Genomic DNA, 8,975 nt, shown 5'->3' with positions numbered 1-8,975 from the left:
AGTTTCTGAGTTTCTGAGGATCTGAGATTCTGGAAATCTGAGATTCTGGGAATCTGAGATTCTGAGATTCTGATTTTCTGAGAATCTGAGATTCTGATTTTCTGAGAATCTGAGATTCTGATTGTCTGAGAATCTGAGTTTCTGATTTTCTGAGAATCTGAGATTCTGAGCTTTTGAGATTTTGAGATTATGAAATTCTGAGATTCTGAGATTCTGAGATTCTGATACTGCTCTGAGAATCTGAGTTTGTGAGATTTTTGGATACTGAGAATCTGAGATTTTGAGATTCTGAGATTCTGAGATTCTGAGATTCTGAGATTCTGAAATTCTGAGATTCTGAGATTATGAGATTCTGAGATTCTGAGATTCTGAGATTCTGAGATTCTGAGATTCTGGAAATCTGAGATTCTGAGATTCTGAGATTTTGTGAATCTGAGTTTCAGAGAATCTGAGATTTTGCAATTCTTGAATTCTGAGATTCTGAGATTCTGAGATTGCGAGATTCTGAGATTCTAAGATTCTGAGATTCTGAGATTCTGAGATTCTGAAATTCTTACAAGTAACACACTTGTATTAGAAAACTTCGATAATATGCTTGAACTGACTCATCGTTCAAGATACCTGCGAGTCTATCTCAACTACATATCGTCAGATCTCTGTCTTCCATGTTATAATCCACCTCGAGTTCACTTCGTCAACGACAGTTCCTCAATTGAATATGATCTGTCCATGAAACACGCTATTCAAGGAATACCAGATCATCTTCGACAAATATCCATCCCTTCCATTTTGCCTTTCTCGTACAACTAAGATGTACCGAAAGGCTATCATTTTCACGTCAAATTCGAACTTTTGATAGAAGTCCCGGAGACCCATAGTGTTATATACCATTCGTCTCAGCTCGATGAGCTGAACAAATGTCTGTCTGTCCGTGTGTGCGTGTGTGTGTGTATGTGTGTGCGTGTGTGTGCACAAAATGCCATAAAAAACATTAGAAATATTTTCACATAGAAACTCTTAACCGATTTTCTTGCAACAAGTTGCATCCGACAGAGACTAAAACGCTGTTAATCACTATTGAATTTCATAATAATTTGCAAATTGCAAAAATAGATAATATTAAAATAGTGATGAGACATAGTCACATAGAACAATAATGTGTGTTATGAAAATGCCTTGCATCTATGAATATTTTATCCGTGGCTTCCATTAAGAGTTTCATCGCACTATAAAGATGCTCGTGTTGCACGCATTTAGGCGTAAGTATGTTCTTCGTTCAGTTTCATAGTACTATGAAATTGTCCGAAAGTGAGAAATTCGAACATAGGAAATTCGAGAAACTTTTTGGCAGCGCCATCTGTCGTCTAATAGTGTAAATTTTCTATCATAACATTAGACGGTGTAACTGTTTTGCATTTCTTGTACATCATCGAGTAAGCGTAAAGGCTACATTTATTACCTTTTTGCGCGAGAAAGGCGCCATCACCGTTAGGTGGATTAATCTGAGTTTTTCTGAAAAATATGAACATGTCAATTGCAATAACAGATATTTCACTGATGGTGTTGCTTCCAGCAACAATAAAGAAGTTTCCGTAACTTTTAAATACCTTTATTCCCAGTATTAAAAATTTCCTGCAATATATGCAACTCTTAGTAGTTATTCTTCTTCCTATTTCAGGTTATGTAATTACTTACGTTTATGGGTCTTAATGAATTCGTACTCGGATTTAATTCGATAATAGCTCGCGACTCGCTGGCTCGACCTAATAATAGCATATTGCTTTTATAGACTGTTATTGTGGAAAATGTTGTTTTATAATAATTTTACCTTCACCAAACTAATTGAGTATAGAAATGAATCGTTGAGCTGCCTTCCAGATACACTTTCTAGCCTGTTTAAACCAATTGGGAATTACCAATAGCACTACAATGGTATCTTTAGCCGTAGTCTTAGTAGGTAATAGCACTAATAATTTAGGATTTTAGATTAACTAGTATTTAAGATTTAACAAATTAATTAAATTAAGCAAATTTTCGATGCATTTCACACGTTCTACGTTGTTGTTTTTTCACCGGAAGTATTTGACGTTTCTCTTTCTACCCGAGCTCCCCGACAGCTGTCAAGATTGACGTAATGACTGGAACCAAGGTCGCTGGAATAGGAGGTGCGATCAAGCACAGTGGGCGAGATCAACACTCCCCCCCCGTAGCCGGATCTATGTCCGGTTTACTGCCATTTGCACCGACATCCAGCACAGCGAGATTGACTGCCGATCGTTGAAATATCCCCGTGGCTGTTTGGACCGTCGCTTGTCGAACTTGCCCGTCCTTGGAGACTGTTGTGGCCAGTATCCTTCCCTTCGGCCAGCAGTTTCGAGGATACTTAGGGTCTACGATAATAACGATATCGCCAACGGAGAGAGGCTTGGCCGGCGCAAACCATTTTGTCCTACGTGTAATTGTTGGGAGATATTCATGTAACCATCGTGTCCAAAAGATATTAGCTATAGCCTGCGAGTTCTTATGGCATCTTTGCAAGCCTGTCGGGTTATCGTCGAATGGGATTAACGGTTTCAGGCCGTTGGATGAACCAACCAAAAAGTGATTGGGCGTCAAAGCGGACGATGATTCGAAGTCAATGGGTACGTGAGTTAATGGCCTGCTATTCACGATATTCTCGACTTCGATTAGACTACTCCTTAGCACTTCATCACGCGGCAGACGAGGTAACTGAATTTCTGAAAGAATTTTCTTTACCGATTGTATCAGCCTTTCCCATGATCCCCCCATATGGGGGGTATTAGGTGGGTTGAAGACCCACGATGTGGATGTCGAGATGAACTCTCTCATCATTCTGTCTTGGTCGACTGCTTCTAGCGCCTTTTTCAATTCCTTTTCAGACGCAATAAAATTAGTGCCACGATCGCTAATGATTTCTATTGGAACTCCACGTCGAGCGAAGCAGTTACGTAACGCCATTATACAAGAGTCCGTGTTGAGAGAATGAGCCACCTCTATGTGAATCGCTCGCACAGTAAGGCAAGTCACCAACACACCCCATCTTTTCTCTACTCTACGACCGACTGCAACGTGATACGGGCCAAAGTAATCTACTCCAATATATGAGAAGGGGCGAGTAAATGCGGCTAGACGTGCTTTCGGAAGATTGCCCATAGCTGGGGGCATCGGTGCGGCCCGTCTTATTTTACATCGTTGGCATTCATAAGTAATCCTCTTACATTCAGCGCGCAATCGGGGAATATAAAACTTTTTACGTGCTTCATTCACGAGTGATTCCTGGCATTGGTGGTGATACCGTTCGTGGATATCTAGAAGAACCAGTTTAGTAACTGGGTGTCTTCTCGGCAATACAATTGGATTCTTAGTGTCGCTGTCCACGTAATCGCATGCATTAATGCGACCGTGAATACGCATTATTCCGTCGTTGTCGATAACTGGACTAAGCTTGTAGAGACGATTGTTTTTAGAAAGGACTGGCCGACCTAACGAGGATTTAGTGGACTTTAATCGAGTTAACTCGTAGGAGTATGTATCTTGTTGAGCACGCCTGTAGTGAAACTGCTCGGCGCTGTTTAGTTCCTCGCATGTTAATGGCCCCACGGAGAGTAGTTCCTTTGCTTTCTGTTTTCTTAAGTTAGCTGGAAATCGTTGAATCAGGGCAGTAGTTCGCACAAGACGTCGCCAGCTGGAAAATGTCTCCGGTAGCAAAAAACTGCACATTGAACCCGCTGAATGGTGTAGTACACTGGATCGCATTTCTAGTTTGGTTGATTTCTGATAGTACTGTTCTGCAGGCCAGGTTTCTCTTGAATTCCAAATGAATAAAGGCCCCTTCCTCCATCGGCTCTTAGGATCGCATCTTGGACGTCGCTGACATTTTGTTCCTTCATCGGCTACGTTATCTTTGGTCGGAACGTGCCTCCACTCGGAAACGTTGGTTGTCTCTAGAATTTCACTAGCACGATAGGCCACAAATGGCGAGTAAACACGATGGTCTGACCGCAACCAACAAAGTACGTCTACGGCATCAGTCCAAAAATAGCGTCGTTTTATTAGGATTGAGTGCCCTTCTTGGATACTTTTTGCGAGGCGGGTGCCAACCACAGCCGCTTGGAGTTCCAAGCGAGGTATTGACACAAATTTGAGGGGTGCTACCCTAGTTTTGGCTCCCACTAAAACACATTCAATGTGCTCATAAAGTTGAAACCGTAGATAGGAAACAGCACAGTAGCCAAGCTCACTGGCATCAACGAAAGTATGTAGCTCGATGTCCATTTGTGCATATGATGTTGAAGCAAGTGTTGAAGTGTAACACCGTGGGATACGAACAGAACTAGCTATCGGGAGATAACTTAACCATGTGTCCCACTTCTGCAGGTGTTGTGCACTAATTGGCTCGTCCCAGGTCAAACCAGATCGCCACACTTCCTGCAACAGGAGTTTTAGTGGCATGAGGAAGTTAGCTATTAAACCGAGCGGGTCATAGATGGACATCAAGACGCTTAGTAATTCTCTTTTGGTGGGATGCTTTCCGTCGAACAGGAGATCTGCATGGCGCTCCTTGGAGAGCTTGAATAGGAATTCGTCGGATTTGATGTCCCACCACATTCCTAGTACTTTCTCTATTGCGACCTCAGTGTTAAGGTCCAAGTTTCTTTCGGGAATTTCTTTGCTGTTGAGTGCTTGCATAACTGCAGGAGAGTTGGATATCCATCCTCTCATGTTGAATCCTCCTTGTTGGTGAATGAAGTGGACATCGTTGGCTAACTGTATAGCTTCGGCTTCCGTGTTGACACTAGCCAACATATCATCAACATAGTGGTTTTCTCGTATGGCTTCTACTGCTGTGGATAGCTGTTTCTTGAAACGCTCTGCATTTTTATTTAAGATGTATTGAGAGCTGCTTGGCGAACATGTGGCACCAAATGTCATTACAGTCATTACATATTCGTCCGGCTCGGATACATCCTCTCTTTCTTGAAACAGGAAACGTTGACTGGGCTGATCTTCTTCGTTCACCTTAACTTGGTGAAACATTTCCTCGATATCTCCACATATGGCAACAGCGCGTTCACGAAACTTATAGAGCACGAACGGAAGCGGCTTCAGTTGGTCCGGCCCCTTTAGTAACACGGAGTTAAGGGACACACCTGCAACGGTCGCGGCCGCATCCCAAACGATGCGGAATTTTCCTGGTTTGTTGGGATTCGACACTGGGAAAATGGGTAGGTACCACACGCGATTATTAGTACTATTAATTTCTTCAGACGACAATTTTCGGATAAACCCCTTTTGAACATAGTCGCCAATTTTCTTTCTCAGCGTTTCACCAAGCGTTGGCTCCCGCTTCATTCGCTTTACGAGACAATGGTGACGCCGGAGAGCCATGCTTTTGTTGTTGGGCAGGCGAACAGCGTCATATTTCCATAACAGACCTGTGCTGAAACGACCGTTGTCAAATCGCGTTTTTGATTCCAAGATTGCCATCGCGCGTTCATCATCTACAGATAGCAACTCTGTTTTAGGGGCAGTGATTCCCAAACTGTCGAGAGAAAAGAAATTCTTTACGGCGGTGTGTAAATCATCTTCGGACTTGCTTGAATGGGAACAAATATGGAAACTGTATGGCACTGTCGAAGGTTTAGGATGATCGTCCAAACAAGTACCAAATATTGTCCAGCCCAGACGTGTCTTAGTAGCAATGGGTTCATGTTCTCTTCCCTCGCGGCTATCCAGGGCATGGCCCAACCGAACGTTGTTCATCCCAATCAGCAGTCGCGGTCTAACATTGGAATATGACTCCACAGGCAATCCTCGCAAATAGCCATATTTCTCGCACATTTTCGAAACAGAGAGACATTGGGAAGGCAGCTTCAAGTGTTTCACAGTGAACACGTCTGAGAGGGGAAATTTGTTGCTACTATTTTGCGTACTAGATACTTGAAGGGACACCAGTTCGGCATTTTCTTCGAAACGACAATGATCGGCAGTCCAACGAATACATAGAGGGTGCTTTTCTCCGCGGAGGTTCAATTCAGCGGCTAGATCCTCTTCAAGCAGTGTCATCTCGGACCCGCCGTCAACAAACGCGTAGGTTCGTACCGATCGTCCGTTGTGGTGAAGTATTACGGGTATGTATTGAAATAATACTGATTTTTCGTTCCACCTATGCGTGTTGCAGCTGTATTGGTTAAAATTTGCGTTCGGGTCGGTATTAACTGTTTGATTTGGTGGTGCTGAATACCTCGAAGAATTGCTGGGCGTGTCGGATCGATCATTATGAAGAAGACGATGATGTTTGAAGACGCAGCCACCCTTTCCGCAGATATCTCCTGACCTACATATTCCACGATGAACGCCCAAACAAGTTCGGCACAGTTTATGCTCACGTAATGTGGCCCACCGATCGGAGTGATCGAGTCGGAGAAATTCCTGACAGTATTCTACAGCATTGCACGACCCCTGACACACCAGGCAGCAATTTTTAAATCCCGACATTCCACTTGGACCGGATTCGTGTTCGGAGTGAACGTGTAGAAATCCTTCTTCTTTAGAAGCCCCACGCCGTGCCTTGTTTTCGTAGGTGATCGGAATAGTAGGGATTGTTACTGTGCTCGCTGCTTCTGCCACTGTGTAGAGCCAGTCGCTAAACTCCAAGAGTGAGACTCGGGGTAAATTCACGCGATGTGTAGCCCAGTTTAATTTAACCATCGTCGGCAACCGTTCCACTAGTCCTTGAAGAAGAGTGATGTTGTAAAGATGCTCCTCTAAGTTGCAGGCTCTCACCGTGGCGACCATGTTGCGTACTGCTAGGGCAAAATCTACCAAAGTTCCTAGCCTGTCGGCTTTGGGGGCTGGTAATTTATTGATTCTCTCAATGAGGCTATGTACTATAATTTCCGGGCGCCCGAAAAGCATTTTTAAAGTGGATAATGCATGCTCCAAGTTAGCCGGATGCAGCAGCTGACATTTAACGGCTTCCATCGCCTTGCCACGTAGACACCGTTGTAAACGGACCATGTTCTCCTCCGATGTGTATCCACATAACCTCGTTGTATTTTCGTACGTAGCAAAAAACAGAGGCCATTCCTCTGGTTCACCACTGAAAACTGGCAACTCTTTGGCCACCGCGTGACGAGCTGCGATTTGGCTAGAATTTAGCAATGCAGTCTCGTTAACTCCGCCTGTGCCTTCAAGGAGGTGGAGCGCGGGAGCTGTGGATGGGGCCGGCCGCAATGGAGAGGAATGGCACGGGGGTGCATGGAAAGTATCGTCGTTCCCGGAAATAAGGGATGCAGGGTGATTCACGGCTCTGGAAGCTTGTATTAACTGATATTTACGGTGAAGGTATTTTTGTTCGAGGGCTCGCTCTTCTTCAAGCATTTTTAGTTGTAGGTCCACAGACAACTTCAGAGTCGGTGCTGCGACGGTGGCCGGTGCTGCGCTCGGTGTAAGCGGAGGAGGTTGTTGGTTAGATGCATGCGATTCTGTTGATTTTAACGCTTGAGCAGTAGACACAGTCGTCGAAATCTTGGCAGTCTCTTCGACGCAATTGGGGCAAACCCACGAGACGTTTTGAATATCTTCCGTCACTCCAACGCAGTCAAAATGGAACCAGTTACTGCATTTATCGCAGCTTACCATCCGGCTGTCATCTTCCGATCGGCAAAGTGAGCAGCTATGTTCAGGTGCTGGAGCTAGCGGCGCCATCGACGAGCTTCTTTTGGTGTAATCCGAAACGAAATTTTTAAAATGTTGCTTCCAGCAACAATAAAGAAGTTTCCGTAACTTTTAAATACCTTTATTCCCAGTATTAAAAATTTCCTGCAATATATGCAACTCTTAGTAGTTATTCTTCTTCCTATTTCAGGTTATGTAATTACTTACGTTTATGGGTCTTAATGAATTCGTACTCGGATTCAATTCGATAATAGCTCGCGACTCGCTGGCTCGACCTAATAATAGCATATTGCTTTTATAGACTGTTATTGTGGAAAATGTTGTTTTATAATAATTTTACCTTCACCAAACTAATTGAGTATAGAAATGAATCGTTGAGCTGCCTTCCAGATAGACTTTCTAGCCTGTTTAAACCAATTGGGAATTACCAATAGCACTACAATGGTATCTTTAGCCGTAGTCTTACCTACTAGTAATAGCACTAATAATTTAGGATTTTAGATTAACTAGTATTTAAGATTTAACAAATTAATTAAATTAAGCAAATTTTCGATGCATTTCACACGTTCTACGTTGTTGTTTTTTCACCGGAAGTATTTGACGTTTCTCTTTCTACCCGAGCTCCCCGACAGCTGTCAAGATTGACGTAATGACTGGAACCAAGGTCGCTGGAATAGGAGGTGCGATCAAGCACAGTGGGCGAGATCAACAGATGGTTCTCGCATTAACGGATCCACTGGCTTCGGTGTTTTCAACGCAAGTTCAACCACCTTCCGAAAATTTCAAGAACCGTGTTCGGTTTATGTTGCTGAGCTGGCAGCAATTAATTTCGCTTTGGGGATAATTTCCGATCAGCCCGTAGATCATTATTTCATCTTCTCGGATAGTCTTAGTTCTATCACAGAGAACAGACGTTCATCTTCATTCGCGTGCTTGTGTAAAAGTTTGTACTGATCACTTTGAAGTATGTCGTTATGCTCCCGTTGCGCGGTGCTAGTGTGCTGATAAATATGGTTATAATTTGCCGTGTTTTACTTTTTAGCGCTAGTGTTCATTCCGGATTGCTCCTAGGCTCACTCCTAGGTGGCAGTACTACATTGTTTATGTAGTGTATGCCAACCCCATCACTTAGTGAGGTTGAGTTTTTATGTCGGGCAGCCTGCGTTGGCGGCGCTGAGGTGCGATTTAAATCTTTACACATGTTTTTAATGAAATTTTGTTCGAGCATTCATGTCTGTTCTCTGTGGTTCTATCGAGGCACTCCGGTCGATGAA

General features: G+C 43.5%; 1 long non-coding RNA gene across 1 annotated transcript; it reads right to left on the bottom strand.

Annotated features, from left to right (window-relative positions):
• Nucleotides 1-1,574: 1,574 nt before the first annotated feature.
• On the bottom strand, nucleotides 1,575-8,271 carry LOC134202125 (uncharacterized). Its single transcript, XR_009977152.1, has 3 exons — nucleotides 8,168-8,271; nucleotides 1,829-1,892; nucleotides 1,575-1,763 (listed from the first exon to the last, which is right to left on the bottom strand). It is a non-coding gene; the product is annotated as an uncharacterized LOC134202125 (long non-coding RNA).
• Nucleotides 8,272-8,975: the final 704 nt, after the last annotated feature.

Source organism: Armigeres subalbatus, unplaced genomic scaffold, assembly GCF_024139115.2.
Source record: "Armigeres subalbatus isolate Guangzhou_Male unplaced genomic scaffold, GZ_Asu_2 Contig1026, whole genome shotgun sequence".
In the NCBI taxonomy this organism is placed as follows: Eukaryota; Metazoa; Arthropoda; class Insecta; order Diptera; family Culicidae; genus Armigeres; species Armigeres subalbatus.
This window is presented reverse-complemented; position numbering and strand designations above follow the sequence as displayed.